General features: G+C 35.2%; 1 pseudogene across 1 annotated transcript; it reads left to right on the plus strand.

The window, feature by feature from the left end:
- Window positions 1-2,676: 2,676 nt before the first annotated feature.
- LOC18595459 (putative leucine-rich repeat receptor-like protein kinase At2g19210) lies at window positions 2,677-19,541 on the plus strand (annotated as a pseudogene). Its single transcript, XR_016027046.1, has 14 exons — window positions 2,677-2,957; window positions 3,147-3,376; window positions 4,657-5,230; window positions 7,720-8,173; window positions 8,450-8,588; window positions 8,810-8,881; window positions 16,086-16,161; window positions 16,235-16,308; window positions 16,543-16,703; window positions 17,392-17,606; window positions 17,747-17,873; window positions 18,433-18,495; window positions 18,592-18,788; window positions 18,869-19,541. The product of XR_016027046.1 is annotated as a putative leucine-rich repeat receptor-like protein kinase At2g19210 (transcript).
- The last annotated feature ends 219 nt before the right edge of the window (window positions 19,542-19,760 follow it).

Genomic DNA, 19,760 nt, shown 5'->3' on the forward strand with positions numbered 1-19,760 from the left:
AAGTCATTGTCAGAAAATTTTTGCGCAAACACCCAATGATCAAAATTAGTCTTCTTAAATTTTGTTGGTTCATAACAGACTCAAACTTCTTGTGCCATTGCCTCGATGCCTGTTTCCAACCATACAAATTTTTCTTCAACTTGCAAACATAGTTTTCTTTGCCTTTTATCACAAAACCCTTTAATTGCTCCATGTAGATCTCCTTCTTCAAATCACCATGAAGGAAAGCAATCTTCACATCCATTTATTCAACCTCTAAATCAAGACTAGCTATCAAACCAAGAACAACTTGGATGGAAGACATTTTAAAAATTGATGAGAAGATCTCTTCAAAATCAATTCCCTTTTTTTGTCTAAAACCTTTGACAATTAATCTAGCTTTGTATCGTGGACTAGAAGAATTCTCTTCATTCTTCAGCCTGTACACCATGATTTTGCAAGGCCTTTCTGTCCTCAGGTAACCTAACCAACTCAAAAGTATGATTGTTAAGCAGAGATTTCATCTTATCTTTAATAGCTACAACCTATTCTGCCTTCTACGTGTTTTCTATAGCCTCTTTATAGCACTCAAGCTCTCCTCCGTCAGTGAGAAACACATATTCATCAGATGAATAGTGAGTAGAAGGAATTTGTTGTCTAGTAGACCTTCTATGTTAAACAGCAGATTCATCAATAACTTCACGGGTAGGAGCATCTACCTCATCAGCAACATCATCATGATGATTCTCAATTTGATCATTAGGAGTTTAATTCTCCACATCAACTTGATCACCAAACTCAGCTACATCAAGCGTATGTGTCTCAAGAATTGGATCAAGATTATCTAAACCATTATTACTTGGAGAATTTGACTTTTCCACCTTATCAATATCTTCAATGGTCTAATTTTCCATGAAAACAACATCACGACTTCTAACAAGTTTCTTTTCAATTGGATCATAGAACTTATAGCCAAATTCATCGTGGCCATAATCAATGAAGATACATTGCCTTGTCTTGATATCTACCTTGGACTTTTCATCTTTGAGCACATGTACAAACGCTTCACAACCAAACACATGCAAGTGATCATAAGAAACATCCTTTCCATACCACACTTTTTCAAAAACATCAACTTGCAAGACAACAATAAGAGATAAATTAATAACATGTACAACAGTATATAAAGTCTCACCCTAAAAAGATCTAGGCAACTTTGTTTCTATGTCCTGTTCATCCTTTCTGCCAGCTATTTAGTTGAAGAGTCTTAGGGGGCATCCTTTGGCGTCTAATAACCTACTGTTTGCAATATTCATGAAATGGTCCACAATATTCACCACCATTATTAGTACGAATGCATTTAAGTTTCTTTCTTGTTTCTTTTACAACAGAAGCTTGAAATTGCTTAAAGACACCAAGTACCTGCTCCTTAGTCTTCAAGACACAAACCCAAAGTGTTCTTGAATGGTCATCAATGAAAGTCACAAAATAAAGTGCACCACCAAATGTTTTTGTCTTCATTGAACCACAGATATTTAAATACACCATCTCAAGCAACTTTGATTTTTTGGAAGGAGGATGACTCTTAAAAGATACTTTATTCTGTTTCTTAGCCAAGCAATGGGCATTCTTTTCTAAACTTACACCTTTTAACCTTGAAAGTTCTAGATGTGAATCATTGACAATATGATTCAAAACATTACCATATACCTATTGTCGAATAAAACCACAAACCATCTCATGCTCAAATGCTAATTCCTCATCAAATTTAGTCTTGAGTTTTTGAGTAGTAAATACTGATAAATGTAGCTTTTTCACAAATAGTAGATCTTTTATCTTTCCTTTCCAATTATGATAATTTGTGTCATTCAAACTAATCATTCTACTATAATTAGGCTCTATCTTTCAATCAAGCTAAACTAACAAATAACGAATCTGCTTTGATATTATTTGCTGGGAAAATGTATTGATATAGTGAAAGTAACAATATAAAATAAAGTTTTTCTCGCTTGAAAGAACCAGTGAGGAGCAAATATTCAACCAACAAAATATCTCGACAACAAATATGGTTATGAATGAACAATATAAAAACACAAGAAAATACACGATTTTTAATGTGAAAAATCCCTTCAACATGAGTGGTAAAAATCACGAGACCTAATTTAGAAAAATAATCCATTATAAAAAATCAATGAGAGGCAAAGAGTCATCTAGTAATTTTATAACTTACAGAAACCCCTACTCATTATCAATAAAGTAAAAATTATCAAGCAACAATGAATAAAACCCAAATAAAGAGTATCACATACCAACAAATAGAGAAGAAAAAAATATAATTTGATTGTACAAATTAAAGCTCATAATGTCAAAAACAATATATTAAAATTTCATAAAAAACAAACCACAAATCACAAAACAAGCAAAAAAAAGTTTTTTTTTTGTCGACATTTTTTCCTCACTTCAAGAACAAATTTCTCTCGTCATCCAAAAGGATAAAAGTTTTTTTTTTTTTTTACTTATTCTTCTTATCTCGCATTACTTCTTTTTTGTCTCTCTATTTTTTTTATTAATTTAAGTTGTGAATTCCATTTTAGGAGGACCCACAATAATTATTATGTTGGAAGCAGTGGATGTACGGTTATGCAGATAATTTTGTGGTTAGAACATCATTGGTACTGTCAAGGTCTCTGCAGATATTTAAATTTACTGCATATGCGTTGTCCTATCTCCGAAGACCACACAAGTCTTCGCGGTTGGGTGACAGTTGACTGATATGCTGTGCTTAAAATTAAAATTGGCCAAAAAGATCATTTGAAAGAGAAAGCATTTGCTGTTGCTCTCCTCAGGTTTGCATGGTCTGAAACCATATATGATAAATATATCATGTTCGGAAGCAGACAAATGACTTCATCAGCAGACATACTTGACTCACTCTACTGCTCCTGAATTACATCGATGGGGGCCGGCAGAGATTGGAGGTAAATTAAATATCTGGCATTTCTAACTTTGTTAACAATCCGATTAGTTTATCTAGATCTGTGTACTGTGCCAAATGCAATATATATATATATATATTGCCATTGGGTGTTTAGGAGAGGAATAATATTTCCTGTACTTGGATGGATATTGTTGTTAATTTGTTCTGTAATCGCCTGCTTCTAATTCAGCTGCTGTTGTGATAATTTGGATTCAAATCGGAAAAAGCTTCAACTTGGCTGTGGACCTAAGCAGCAGCCCCGAAATCGTTAGGGAGAGACAAGCATGTTTCCGGTGCTTAACAATCTATTGCTGGTCTTCGTTTTCGCCATTGCTTCCTTTGGTGCTTCAAGCTTAATGCTAACTGGAGGAATCCAAAATGAGGATGTTGGAAGAAGAAAGCTTGTCACTGAGAATCCTGGTAAGTTGATAAATTTTCTTGAGTGTTTGGGTCAACCGTCTTGTCATTATCATATATAATATATATACAAGCAAACTCAACGTTATGCATTTATAACATGCTGAGAAGTGTATGATAAGGACTTGGCTGCAATGCTTTTGCAAAGATTTTTTCTAACTGCAGATCAATAAGCATTATAGCATGGTTGAATGACTCCATCAAGCACTTTGTCTACCATGACATGACAGTCCATTTCAATACGTTTTGTTCGTTCTTGCATATGTTATGGCCAGATTGGTTATCATAATGTAATTCAATAGCACCAAGATGAGGAATTTTGAAATCTTGTAACAGAAGCATCAACCATTGCACTTCACAACATGTTGTCATTGCCCTGTATTCTGCTTCAAAGAAACTACTTACCACCATTGATTACTTTTCAGATTTCCAGCTTATAAGTGATTTACCTATGAAAACTCCATAGTCAGTCATAGATCTCCTAGTATCCAAGCATCCACCCCAATTACTATCATTATAAGCCCTCAATCTAGTATCTAAATCTGAAAATAACATGATGCCTTGCCCTGGTGCCTCCTTGAGATTCTTCAAAACTCTAAAAGCTTCCTATAAGTGAACACTGCCTGGTTTGTCCATATATTAAGATAACATATGAAGTGCATAAGCTATATTTGATCTTGTAAAAGTCAGATTTACCAATTTACCAACAAGTTGCTTATAGATAGTTCCATCTTGCAATGATTCTTCCTCTTTTGCCCTTGACAACTTCTGATTGTAATCTACCGGTGTTGTGATTGGTTTTGCAAGACGCAATCCATATTCTTCAGGCAAATCTAACACATATTTCCTTTTCCATATAAAAATGCCTTTATCAGACCTTGCAACTTCAAAATTTAGGAAATTTTGAATAATTTGAATTTGGTTTTCAAATAATTCTTCACTTCATCACTAAGTGCAACAGATGAACTGGCAATAATGATTATGTCATCCATATGTACTAAAAGAGCATCAAAATCTCCGCTTTTAGTAAGCTTTGTAAACAGTGAGTAATCAGCTTTTGATTGGACAAAACCAAATTCCACAAGACTGCTTGTAAATTTCTCATTCCATTGCCGAGAAACCCGCTGTAGGCCATATATTAGTTGTTCACCTTGGTCTGTCTGTTCCTTATAGTCAAACAATGTATGCTCATAATTGATAGGAAAATGGAAAAATTGTCACATTGTTTTGTTTCCTTAATGCTTTAACCCTTGATTGATGTTGAGCACTTACTGGTAATTAAGGTTTCATAAGCATTGACTGCGGGGCAAATGGAGACTACCATGACGAGGCCACTGGCATAGTCTACAGGACCGATCGAGAGTTCATCGACACTGGAGAAAATCATGAGGTATCAACTGAAAATGGCAATTACTTGAGTAGTGATAATCTCATTCAAAGGCAGTTGAAAAATCTGAGAAGTTTTCCCAACGGGACAAGGAATTGTTACACCCTGAACTGCAACCTGAACAGGGTAGAAACAACAGTTATTTGGTCAGAGCTTTCTTCCATTACGGAAATTATGATTCCACTAAGCAACCACCCAAGTTTGACCTATATCTGGGTGTTAATTATCGGGACACTGTGACGTTGGATAATGCATCTTCACCAAAGTACTACGAGATTATCCATGTTTTCTCAGCTGAGAGTGACACCCAATTTGTGTCTTGCAAACACCGGCTCTGGGATTCCTTTCATTTCAGCATTGGAATTGCCGCTTCCAGATATATCTAATTCCATCTATACAACTGACTTCGGAGCACTAAAACACGTCAAGACTTATGATTTGGGTATCTCCCCGTCTTCTCCAGCCATGAGGTAGCTGTATTACAACTTCTTGTGTCATGCAATTAATGATAATATATTTATATATACTGGAAGTACTGTTAATTACTAATCAATTATATGCCTACTCTCGCGGAAGGGATTACAGATAACAAATAAGAGTTACTGTTTTCATGAGCTTTTGATAAACTTGTTGAAAATATTTTGATATAATACATATATATATATATATATATATATATCTATATATATATAAAAGCCAAAAGGAAACGAAATACAAAATATAAAAATTGTGCAATATAATTTTGAAACCAATTATAACTAAATTAAGTTGTCATTGATAGGTATCACTTTGTAATAAACTTTAATTTAATTATTAATTTTATAAAATTTTTTATTAATATTCATTAACTTACAACTTAAGTTCCATATATATATATATATTGATTTTGATTAATGGATTAGTATAAAAGATTACAACATATTACTATTTTTTTTTGTTGCTGACCATTAGATCATAATTGATATTTAATTAGTGAAATGTTGACTGTTTATCACCTCATTGTTGATGCTCTTTATGTATAGTAAACCTAAAAATAAAGAAAAAGATAAAGTTATGGAGGAGACTTGTGGCTTAGCCACATAGTCCCGTAAAAGAGATACTTTTCTAACAGCCATCTATACTTGATTTTATTCTTCAACTTCAGCTTGGTTTGTTGCAGCATGCACTGGAGAAGCTAGATAGTTTGTCTTGGGGGCGGGATGCAGGGACAAAGCTAGAAAGTTTGTAAAAGTAATATATATTTGAATATATGATCAAAACCATATAGTAAAGTAACACTAGCTATGTAGTTGTTGCATGTATCTCTCTATTCAAATTCCTTCTTCCAAATCAAAAACAATGATAAAGTAAACAATAAATCCAAATAAAATAATTGTATAAATTTCTTCCCATGAATAAAAAATCTATAAATTAAAATAATATATATTATAGTCCATTCATATTGCATACTTGAAAGATTGTGTAAAAAATATATAGGACCTAACAAATAACCAAAACACCATATATAACACATGTAAAAATCATGAATGGACCTCTTTTGGTCTCACCCAAAGCTTTGTAGAGTCTTTTTTAGCTCCCTCTACTTTCTTTTTTCTTTGGGTTAAGCCTTTTCTTATTAAGCTTCAATTCCCCTCATTATGTTGTGTGCATCCGATTCCTATAAAAGAAAAATCCAACAGATTCAGATGGTCCACAAGTTATAATCACCACCAATAAGTCATGTAGAAAAACCAGCATTTTTTTATCAAAAGAGAAAGAAAAATCAGCTTAAGGAGAAATTATTCAGCTTCAGCTCATTTTTCAAATGTTAGAAGTCATGTTGCTGAGTGAAAGTCTTTTTGATCAAAGGGATGTTCTGTTTGTCAACCTGTTTAGATGAAAATTTTTAGGGTTGGGTCGTTCTTCTGGTTACAGGAGGGGGTTATTTTTTGTAATTGTGTAGCTGAGTTTCAAGGGTGGTGATGATTCTAGGCTAACAGTTTCACTTGGAAACCTATGAGCATATAATCTAGTATGTTGAATGGGAGACCTTTTTTCCTGAAAAATGAATGGGAGACTTTCTCTCACTTGAAATGAAATCATCACTTTCAAAAAAATTAAAATCATGAATGTCATAAAACTTTTGATTGACGAAATCGATATATTTTTTAATTTTATTTTTAAATATTGTTTATTATAAATATTAATAAGTTTTATTTAATTTACAAATAAGAATTCTAATTGCATTAAATGACTTCATTAAGAGAATATTTTTGTTAATTCTACTAGTATCAAATAATTTATAAATTAATATTAGGATAAAATTCCAATTTGTAAACTTTATAGTTTAGAAACATATTATCTATAAATATACTATTTAGAAATAAATAAAAAAATTACCTAACAATAAATATTAGTTAACATTTAAAAAGGTGATAGGAAATAAAAGAAATTAGAAAAAAATAAAGAAAGTTACATGCTACAATGAACTTTTGGCATGAATTACAGTGTTTAACTGTGTCAATGTGCTTACTAATCAGAAAGGCAAATTCATAATCTAATTAGCTAGGTGTTTATGCCCACAATTAAAACTTGGTCTAAAACTCCTTTTTAGGATGTGTGAAATTTCCAAAAGCCCCTAGCTTGTTCTATATGGAGCTCTAAATACTAATTTAGAACTTGCTAATTAATGCATACCAATCTTTCAAGAGTCTTTAATCCTAAACACCATCATTCTAATTTCTAGACACTTGAAAAGTTGTCTGAAAATCTCACTACAAACCCAATACACCTCAATAATTGTACTTCCATTTTCCAGCAAAACTAGCAACCCCTAACTTGAAGCTCTATTGTATTCATCTTTCTGTCCATTATCAACTAATCATGCTTCGTTAATTTTCAGTGTGTGAATGTCTTAAATGACAGCTTCTGGCATATCAATAAGTCAAAACTTATGCAAATGTCTCTCTTCATGGATTAGGTACAATGATGATGTTTATGACCGCATCTGGCATCCTTACGCATTTTCGAATTCTGAGCCAATCGGTACCTCACAATGCATTGATGATTTCTATGGATTAGAAGTGGTGTTGAGAACTGCTGTCCGACCAGCCGATGGCTTGAGTTCCTTGAATTATACCATGATCGCCTCCAATTCCTCCATGAAATATTGTGTTTATTCTCACTTTGCTGAAATTAAAGAGATTGCTCAATATCAATTAAGAGAATTCAGTATTACTTTAAATGACATCAATTATGGATCAATTACTGTTCACTACTTAAAGCCAATGTCCTTAAGATCAAATCTCCAATCCAAGGTGATGTAAAATTTATTATTGAAGCAACAGAGAAGTCCTAGCTCCCCCCTATCCTCAACGCCATGGAGATTTACCAAGTTCTTGATTTCAATGGCTCTCCGACTGACCCATCAGATGGTAGTTTTTTTTTATTCCTGTTTCATTTTGTTAAAAGACTCTTTTTCTTTCACTGTTTTTTTTCCTTCTAGTCTAAAATCTTCTCCATTAATTGAGCTAAAGGGTATGTATATATATATAAATACATACATACATGTATGTATGTATGTATTTTAGCCAGATTCTGTCTCTCCCCCCAATCATATGGGGATTAATTATTGGTTTGTGTTTGCTCCATCCTAGCTATTTAACCTTGTCATTAGCTTACTCCAATCATTTCTTTTGACATGATGGTAGTTGATGCTGTCGTGGCCATCAAGCATGCATACAATATAAGCAGAGATGATTGGCAAGGTGACCCATGTCTCCCCAAAGAATATTCATGGAATGGTTTGAATTGCAGTGTCGGTATTGGTACTCCAAGAATCATTTCGTTGTGAGTGCACTTTTAATTTATCAGATCACGAGTGGGAATTAGGATATACATTGCATAATCATTTTCAGAGTGATCAAGTTTTATGGAATCATCATATAAATGGAATTCCGTTCCTGATCAATAAAATGTCTTAGATAAATCAATAGATATACAGTGGCATTACAGTTTATAAACATGTGAAGATTCGTCGTTCTCCTAATACATAGATTGATTACATGCAGGAGCCTGAGTTCAAGTAACTTAACAGGGCAGATACCTTTATCGTTGTCCAAGCTTCAAGCACTAGAGTCCCTGTAAGTAACTTTTTCTTTTTAGTGTTTTCAGGTTTACTTAACAGAAAAGCATCGAATACTAACCCCTACTCTGCTTAGCAGCTCTTTGCTTGTAGCAAGATGTGATTATTTATTTGCATAATTTATAATATTTAGTTTATTTACCAATAAATTATAGTTGAAATCATTATGCACCCCACCGAGGTCAAATACATAATTGATACATAAGTGCATATGTCACGGTCTAGCAACTTATGCTGTGCGGCTTTAGACACCCTCAACACTTTTAATAAGCCTAAATCAACCTAGAAATCCTTTTTTCACTTTAAAGAAAGGAACTCCAACAAGAATATGCGCAACGCATATACACACATGCACACGCGCGCACACACACACACACACATTTTAAAACAAGAATGAGGCCAAGAGAATTTTATCATGCACAAGTATTGTTATCCAAAGGTAAAAGAGAAACTCCCTTACAATCTATACAAGGGATGGGGAACCCCTTTTATTGCCATAAGGGTTCCCTTACATTAATTAGGAGCCGTGGATTCAAATTCAAATGCCCAAAATGATTAGAAACAGTTCTTGGCAAGTTTGGAGGTTCCACTAACCGTTGGAATAATGTTTTGCCCAATTTGTCCCCCACTAGCTTGTACAGTGCTTGGGCTATCTATTTAGGCTATTCACTTGGGCTGCTGGATGGCTTAGCCCCTTAGGTTGGTACTTGGCCTATTCGTCGCCTTCTTTCCTGCTTAGAAGTCCCCTTGTTAAACCACTAAAACACTTTTAGGCCTTGCAAAACTTTCAGGCAGTGGCATTCTCCTCTCACTGAATCTAGTAATGTCCTCATTGTTGGAAGATGATCGTTTTTTTCTTGCACTCCACTAGCCTTGCATGTTATCTCATCGCATGCCTTTGCCTTGAGTGCTCTTACCCAACGTGTGCTTATCCCACGCAAGTTTTCTTTGCACAACTTTAATGTTGTAGACTTACTTCCTTCTGCTTTTAACCTTTTCTATAGTGCAAGAATTTTGCTAGTTTCAATTCTCAGGTTGTGGACCTTCCTTTTTCTGCCTTGACCTCTCTATTGTAGAAGAATTCTACTAGTCTCCGTTGCATCTCCCTCAAGCTCTTTTGTCCCATACCTTAACACCTCGAACTCTTTCACCTAACACACATTGTTTAGCTGCACACGCAACTTCATTGGGTGTCTTTGCCTTGTTGTGCTCTCACTCGACGTACACAGCCCCATCATATACATTAGTTCACTGGGCTCCTTTGCCTTGGCATCATTCTTGTAGCACTCAACAAATACTCCTTTCGTCTCTCTTAGGCTACCTAGGTGTGACTCCTTACACTTTTTGACTCATGATTGTTGCATTCTCGTTGACATTGACCCTGTTGAAGTTTGCTCTCTGTTTAATAACCAGTTTCAATTTTGCTCAGAAATGGAGTATGGTGCCAAAGTATCGAGCTTAAATGAAAAGAAGAAAGTGTCACGTGAAGACTATCACGTGACCTTTTAATGGCCTATCTTTTAAATTTATTTGATGTCCTGAGTTATTTTATTTTAATACTTTTTCTCTTCTTATGTTGTTGGTGGTGTAAAGGTTGCATAAGCAACGTGTTACGAGTTTGCTGGTTATTAGGTACTATGAGACAAACCATGAAATTGCGCAAAAATCATTGTCTTTGTGTTCCCTTTTTCCTTATGCATTTTCCATATTGTTTTTTTTACTAAGCATGCATTTTCCATATTACTCTCTCTCTCTCTCTCTCTCTCTCTCTTGTACTCAAATATTTAAGTGAAATGAAAAGAAAATGATGCATGTGGAGCTTATTATTCTTCTTCTCCATTCTATCATCTCTCTCATTAAGCTCTCTTTTTCTGCTAGTTCCATACCAGAATTTATTTCTCCAAAATTATTTGTTTTAAATTACAACCCATTTTACAATATGGTATCATAGCTTCTTTAAGCATCTTAAGGGACTTGAGTTTTGCCTTTTTTTCTCTCTTCTTATAGTCCGTCTTCTTCATTATAGTGGATGACTAAGCATCACTAGCTTCTGCTAGCTTTTAACACTTTAATTCCTCCAATTTTCTCTGGTGAAAACTATCCCATCTAGGTTATGAAGATAAAGGCATACTTAAAGGCCTTTGATCTATGGGAAGTAGTCAAAGTAAGAGGTGATCCTCTTATTTTAAGGTAGACGAATTTAATAATAGCTCAATTAAAGCAACATGGTTAAGATGTAGCTAAATGCTACAAAGCCCTCTCATTTACTCATTCAGTTATGTTAGATTCGATATTCACTTGAATCATGGCTTTTGATAATCCTAAGGAAGCATAGGACAAATTCAAAAAAGAATTTCATGACAGCGATCGATTGAGGCAGATACAAGTATTGAACTTACTAAAGGGATTTAAAGTGTTGAAAATGAAGGAAGAAGCTAGTATTAAAAATTATATTAACAAAGTTATGAGAGTTGTTAACCAACTAAGGCATTTAAGAGAGAATTTAATAGAGAGAAAAATAGTAAACAAGGTGTTAGTGAGTTTACCAGAGAAGTTTGAGGCTAAGATATTATCTCTAGAAAACTCTAAAGACCTGTCACCGATAACAGTGACAAAGCTTGTGAATGCACTTCAAGCCTAAGAGCAAATGAAAGCCAATGGGAATGAAGGTTCTATTGAAAATGCTTTAGTAGCGCCAAAACTAAAGGATTACGAGTCAATGGAAATGGTCCAAATAAGCTATAAGGTAAGCAATGAGGAAAGAAGCCTACTGATGGAAAGCAGGGAATGCAAGGTGACAAATATCCTCCATGTCCTCACTATAAGAAGAAAAATCACACTAGCAAATACTGTTGGTATTGGCCTAATGTCAAGTGTAGGTCTTACAACCAACTAGGATATGTTGAAAAAGTTTGTAAGGCCAAAGGAGCTAATACTGAGGAGAAAACAACTGTCGTAGAGCAAGCTAATGCAAAAGATGAACTTTTATTCATGGCGACAGTAAGAGCCGAATCAAAGTTGAAAAATATTTGGCTTATAAATAGTGGGTGCTAGAATCATATAACAAGAAATGATAATAATTTTGTCAAGTTGGACAAAAGGGTCAGAACTAATGCTAAGATTGGAAATGGAGATTTCTTGAAGATACTCAACACTGGCACTATTGCAGTCGAGACTCCATTAAGTTCTAAGTTCATTATTGATATTTATTATGTCCTTGAAGTAGATCAGAATTTGTTAAGTGTTGGACAATTAGCAAATAATCATCATACAATTTTATTCAAGGATAAGAACTGTACCATTTTTTATCCTACTAGTGAAAAAAATGCTCATTGTAGAAATGAAGAACAAATGTTATCTACTAAATTGGATAAACATAGAGCATTAAGCTTATTACTCTGCAGATAAATATCTCAGAACTCTAGCATAGAAGAATAAGGCATGTGAATTATGGCTCATTGATGCATATAGCATCTTCAAAACTTGTTGAAGGGTTTCTTCCTGTAACTAAGTTTGATAAGTTGTGTGTGACATGTCAATTTAGAAAACAGAGCTGCACGTCTTTTTCAAAGATGCAAAAATGGAAAGCAACTCAAAAATAGAGCTTATACATACAGACATTGGTGGATTTATGAAAATTCTTTTTTGAGTGAAAGTAGATTTTATTTGTTTTTCATAGACGATTTTTCATGACATAAGCGGATATATTTTCTCAAACAGAAGTCAGAAGCCTTGAAAAGCTTCGTTAAATTCAAGGCATTAGTTTAAAATCAAATAAACTTGACTATCAAAGTTCTGAGAAGTGATAATGATTCTAAATACATAGCTGCAAAATTTGATAAGTTCTTGGCATAGTTTGGTATAAAGCACTAACTTATAGTGGCCATTGGTCCTCAATAGAATGGAGTTTCTGAAAGAAAAAACAGAACATTGATTGGAATGGCTCGTTGTATTTTATTCCAAAAAAATTTGACGAAGACTTTTGGGCAGAGGTTGTTAATATTACTAGTTATATTTTCAATATGACTTAAACCAAAGCTCCCTTACACAATACTCTTTATGAGGTTTGGTATGATATCAAACCATCTGTTTCTCATTTGAAAGTATCCGAATGTGTTTGTTATTCTAAAGTGTCTAATCAGAGGAGCACCAAACTTGATTCTAAATCATTATCGGCTATTCATCATAGTTACAGTAAAGTTTCAAGGGATATCATCTATATAGTATTGATTCAAAGAAACTATTTATCAGCATAGAAGTTAAGTTTGATAAAGAACATGGGTGGAATTGGGAGAAGGGCATGATTGAGAGCTCAAAAAATTCTAACATCACTGGTGATGTTTTAGTGCAAGAAGATAATGATTCAAAAGATATAGAAGATGAAAGCTTAGCTGTCAAAAGTATAAGAACATTCCAGGATATATACAATAGGTGTAGTGCAGTAATTATTGAACTTGAAACTTATGTTGAGGCTTTTTTAGATGAAAATTGGAGATTGGTAATGGATGCAGAAATGAGTATGATCAAAAATGACACTTGGATCCTTGTTGATAGGCCTACTGATCAAAATTTGATTGGGGTGAAATGGATTTTCAAAACAGAGTTAAATCCAGATGGGTCAATTAATAAATTTAAAGCCATATTAGTGGTGAAAGGCTATGTATAAGTATATGGTGTTGATTAAATGGAAACAGTTGCCCCAATCGCAAGACATGATATAATTAGACTACTAGTTGCTCTATCAACTAAAGAAAAGTGCAGAATTTGGCACTTAGATGTTAAGTTTGCATTCCTAAATGGAACCTTGTATGAAGATATATATGCGGAGCAACAAGAAGGTTATAAGGGGCGTGGATCAACTAGAAAAGTCTACAAACTTATAAAGTCCCTATATTGACTTAAACAGGCTCCTCGAGCCTGATATGAAGGAATTGATAATTATCTAATCAATCATGTATTCTATCGCTGTGTAAATGAACCAACACTTTATGTGAAGAGCTCAAATACTTTTTTCATGCTTATAGTTTTAACTGTATGTGGACTATTTACTCATCACAAGGCCAAACAATGAGTTCTTAAATGAATTCAAAAATCAAATGATGAAAGAGTTCGAAATGACAGATTTGGGGGAAATGTCTTATTTCTATGAAATGGAATTTCTACAAGGCATTGATGAAATATATGTGCATCAAACTAAGTATGCAAAAGAACTGTTAAAAAGGTTCAATATGAACTTCTGCAAAGCTGTAACTACTTATCTCACTATAAGAATAAAATTATGCAAGGATGATGGCTCATCAGCAGTAAATGGTACAATGTACAAAAGCATAATTGGTTCCCTACTATACTTAACTGCCACTCAACCTGACATCATGTTTGCTATTAGTATTCTATCTCAATACATGTAATCTCCATCAATATTGCATTTCTAAGTTGCCAAGCGTATCCTAAGATATATTAAAGGTACTCTAAACTTTAGTTTGAAATATAGTAAACATGAAAAAAGTGAACTTCTAGGGTTTTGTGGCAGTGATTGGGTTAATTTTATGGATGATTCAACAAGTACAAGTGGATTTTATTTCTCGTTTGGTAGTACTGTGTTCTCTTGGAACATAAAAAAAAGGAAGTGGTAGCATAATTATCAGTAAAAGCAGAAAATATTGCCACTGCCTCTGCTGCTAATCAAGATAAATGGTTAAGGAAAATTCTCACTGATTTGAACTTTAAGCAAGACAAAAGCACTCAATTGAGAGTTGACAATCAATCAACTATAGCCATAGCTAAAAACCCTGTACAGCATAGATGCACCAAACATTTTTGTGTCAAATTTCATGCCTTACGAGAGGCTGTAAAGGAAGGTGAAATAAAGCTTGAATATTGTCATACTGATCAACAACTCGCAAATATCCTCACTAAGGGATTAAGCAAGGAAAAATTTGAGTTTTTAAGGTCCAAGTTTAGGGTTTAGGGTTTAGACTTTTTGTTTCCTTGTCTTTATGCATTTTCAATATTACTCTCTCTTGTACTGTAATATTTAAGTGAAATGAAAAGAAAATGATGCGCGTAGAGCTTATTGTTCTTCTTCTCCATTCTGTCTTCTCTCTCATTAAGCTCTCTCCTTCTACTGGTTCAATACTAGAATTTATTTCTCTAAAATTATTTGTTTTAAGTTACAACCCATTTTACAATAGACCCTAATCCTTCTTAGACCCTATGACACTATATTGTCACGTACATTGCCCCTCTTGAACTGCTTGGAGGATCTCGCAACCCTTGGCTTTGAATGTAGCACACCCCGCCACTGTATTGGCCCTTCTCGGGCCTCCTAATTGGTGTCTACCTGTACCTCAAGACCTTGTGCCCCTATCCCTCCCCTAAGCTGCTTAAGGGATCCCACACTCATTGGCTTGGGTGTGGATTGCCTCTTTTGTCTCATGGGCTCCACCATAGCCACCACTCCCTTTTGATTTTGTCTTTTTGATACTCCTTATCACAGGCATGCAACTTAAGCACCCTCTCGTGCAATCTTAGACAGCCTCTAAGACGAAGTCAACCTAGAAACCCTCTTTCCACCCTAAGGAAAGGTATTCCGACAAGAATATTCACAACACACATACAAGAACAAAAATGGGGCAAAGAAAATTTTATTGTACACAAGTATTGCTATCTAAATGTACAAAAAAGGCCTTTGACAATGTATATAAGGAGTGGGGAACCCCTTCTATAGCCACAACGGTTCCTTTACGTCAGATAAGAGCCGTGGATTCAAATTCAAAGGCCCTTACAATTTGGAACAAATCCTAGCGAGTTGGGAAGCTCCATTAACTGTTAGAATAGTGTTCGACCAGTTTGCCCCTCACTAGCTGTTGCACGAATTTTGAGTGGTTGGGCTGTCAGCCTGGCTTGTTGGCTATCTGTCTGCTTAGGCTACTGGCTGCTCGTCTACCTGGGATGTTAGTTGGCTTGCCCCCCAGACTAATCCCTGATTTATCTTGGCCTTCCTCTCTATTGAGTAGTCTCCTTGCTGCAACTCCAAAACACCCCTGAATTTAGCAAACTCTTATGCCGTGACATATATGGATCGAAATGATAAAATGCTAGCTTGTCAATTACAAGCAAAAAGTTTCTTTTAAAGTTTTCACGTGAGAGTACTTCAATCAAAATATTTTACTCTCTTAATATGATAGTAGTTTTTTCTCCAGAGACTTGTCAGAAAATGACTTGAGTGGGCCCATACCAGAAGCCTTGTGGCGACTGCCGAACTTGAAAGCCTTGTCAGTTATGCACACTTTTCTGCAGCTTCGACATTATTGTACTGTACTTATATTTCACTATCTGTGTAGAAATTTAGCAAAGGAACAAGCTGATAGGTTGGATTCCGCAGTCTCTCAAGGACAAGTCGGATAAAGGGTTACTGTCGCTGAGGTTCGCTGGCTCATCTTCTGTAAATATGTCTAAAGTAGATTGTCAAGTCATCATTTCCTTTGAGAATGCTCTTCCTCCAAAAAGCAAAATCAGTAATCGATTATTTTTTATGGCGATAGTATTTCATATTCGATATTGGTTCTGCATACTAAATTCTGATCGCGTGATTGCACCTCGTTGGTCATGCATATTTTAATTGATGCACGTCAATTTTTGTGTAATGCTGAATTCCAGTTTGGGGGGAAACCCAGATTTATGCCTAACGGATCCATGTGAGAGAAGGAAAAACAAGTTTGCTGTTCCCATTGTTGCATCCGCTGTATCGCTTTTGGCCCTTGTTGTCCTCTTGAGCCTTTGGATTATATTTTTCAGACTGAAAAAGGGAAGACAAGGAGGTGATTTCTTTCTCATCTCGTTCATGAATTTTTATTTTTATTTGTATCGCAGTTAGTCGAGTTTAATTATGGTTTGCCGGATGGATCAATCCTGTTCAACGCAGTCAACATTGCTCCAACTTTACCCATCACTAACTAATATGCCTTAATTTCTATCTAAAATTTTCATAGATAGATCAAAACCAAAAATAGCGTACTAATTTAGCAATGATATACCTTGTTACAGCCTGCTGTCTCAAGTGCACTTGCCTGTTTGAAGCCCTTAAGTTGATAAGCTTGTCAAAGTCTGAGGGGCCGAAAAAAAGGAGCTGGGGATATTTGGGGTTGTGATAAAAGACTTTGAGCTGTAAGATGATTGAGATCAATAAAGGACAAGAACAAGTTGGGAGTGCTCTAATCACCACTCCTAAAGTGCCAAAAACTAATTCAATTTAACCCACCCTAGTTAGGTCCAGTGTCTGAATCTAATAAACTTACTTGAAACCTGATACGGTTCATCCTTTGAAATGATATGAATCTAGGATATTGAATTACTATTATTGTACTATATATATTGTAAAAGAATGACATGAACCCAAGAGATATAATTCATGAAATCCAAAACCTGACCAGTCTTTGACTAAAAAGTTGAACAACCCAAATCAAAGCAACTTAACCCAATCAATCTGTGATTTCATTGTTGCTGCAGAGTCAGTTAACGAGACAAAGAAAGAGTCATTCAAAACAAAGAATCGACCCTTTACTTACTCTGAGATTGCCAGTATCACTGCCAACTTCAACACCGTCATTGGACAGGGAGGATTTGGAAAAGTTTACTCTGGTACTCTGAATGATAAGACTAAAGTAGCAGTTAAGCTGCTCTCCGAATCATCAAAGCAAGGATTTAAGCAATTTCAAGCCGAGGTTAGATAAATGCAGTTAAAGTTCTAAATTATACTTGAAAGTTTCTCGTCAATGTTGATTGTTGAGATTTTCTTAACATGAGACATGCCGCTAACACATTCATTTAAGAAATGATGAGCAACCATTTTGAATTAATGCAGGCACAGCTTTTAATGATTGTTCATCATAAAAACCTTGTTTCCCTGGTTGGTTACTGTGATGAAGGCGATAACTTGGCACTGATTTATGAGTACATGGCCAATGGAGACTTAAGAAAGAAATTATCAGGTGTGCGTGATATAAACTGCAGACTACCTGTTCTTGATTATTATTATTATTATTTGTTCTTCTTCTTTGGTTTATCAAGTGATATTACCTCGAATCCCTTGTTTTTAACACCATGTCCCCCACTAAAGTTAGCATTACTCGATTGTTGAGCCAAAAGCTTTAAGAATTAAGATAGAAGAGGTAGAAAGCTAGGCGGTTGATTCATGTGGGAAGCAGGCTTTTGCGCAACGCAATGTCTGCTATGCATGTTTTTATCCTGAGATGTACTTAGCCAGCACTATATTTCAGTGTGTCCATTCATCCTCTTTTTCCTTTCTTCCATTGATTGAATACTTCACATGACTCAAAGAACACCTTCGAATATTTTTTGATAGAATAATAACAATAACATGTAAGATATATTATTGAAAGAGTTTGGTTGGAAAAGAAAAAGGCAGATGATAGAGCTACCTGGGTCGGGTATTGGTGGGGAAGACTCCAATGATTGTGAAAGGCAAACTGACTGTTGTTCCTCTTTCACAAAGCCATCTGAAAGATGTATGTGGATGTGTTTTGTCAGTGAATGACGCAAATGTCTTAGATTGGAAAGCAAGGCTTCAAATTGCGATAGACACTGCACAAGGTCCACATCTCTTAACAATATTTTGTTTTCTTCAATTTCTGCAGTCTCTTGAAATAAGTTTGTTAGAATGATGAGTTTACTAGAGTTGCATAGCAGGGTTGGAATATCTGCATGAGGGTATCAAGCCGCCCATAGTCCACAGAGATTTGAAAACTGCCAACATCTTATTAACGGAAAAGATGCAAGCCAAGATTGCTGATTTTGGGTTGTCTAAAGTTTTCATGACAGAGTGGAGCTGCCTCTGATCTCCAATCATGCTTCCAGGCTGGCACACCTGGATACCTTGATCCTGAGTAAGAGATTATTACCTAAAACCATGTTTGTTTTTCAGTAAAATTCTTATGTATTTGGACCATCTCTGTTTTTCATGTAGAGCAATTGCATCAGGAATCCTAAACAAAAAAAGCGATGTGTACAGCTTCGGAATAATTCTACTTGAGCTAATCACTGGGCAGCCTGTATATGTAAGAAGCCTTGGGCGCAGCACTCACATACTTGAATGGGTAAGGTCCATAAAAGAAAAGGGTGATATTGGAAGCATTGTTGATCCGAGGTTGCGAGGTGAATTCGATGTCAATGCGGCCCGGAAAATGGTGGCGATAGCCATGTCATGATCACTACCAGCTGCAACCGGAAGGCCGGACATGAGTTGTGTGTTAACGGAACTGCAGGATTGTATGGCTATTGAGATGGCCCAGAGAATGCAGAACCACGTGATAAAATCAGAAGACAGCTGAAATTTCCCTTCTAAACCTGGACTCTGATATGGTTCCCATTGCCAGGTAAGGATGGCATTTTTGCCAGCAGACTTTGATTGTGTGTCTCTATTAACATCTTTATGAAAGACATATGTATGCATGCATGCATGCATGCATGTATGTATGTATGTATAAAGTTAGAGTCCTATTTAGCATCTGAATCCCCTTTCTTCTTTCTCGTCTCTGCTTTGTTTCGTATAAAGTTAATTAACATTCGCTGCCTAATTTATCCTTATGTATAAATTGCTACTTAGAAAAATGTGCAATTTGCATTAAATGGTGCGTACCGTGTTAATGTAAAACTTAATTCCTCTATTTCACATCCGATTAGTATAATATAATTATTGCATCGTGTGTGTGTCATGTATTTAAATACAATATTAAACATTTTGTGAAAATTTCACGTGGATGTCATGTGACATCCAACAATTGATCAATTTTGACCTCACACGAAGACATTGGCGAGCTTAAACCTAAAATGATATGTTCAATCATTGGAAAACCACG

Source organism: Theobroma cacao, chromosome 6 (genome assembly GCF_053813885.1).
Source record: "Theobroma cacao isolate CCN51 chromosome 6, ASM5381388v1, whole genome shotgun sequence".
In the NCBI taxonomy this organism is placed as follows: domain Eukaryota; kingdom Viridiplantae; phylum Streptophyta; class Magnoliopsida; order Malvales; family Malvaceae; genus Theobroma; species Theobroma cacao.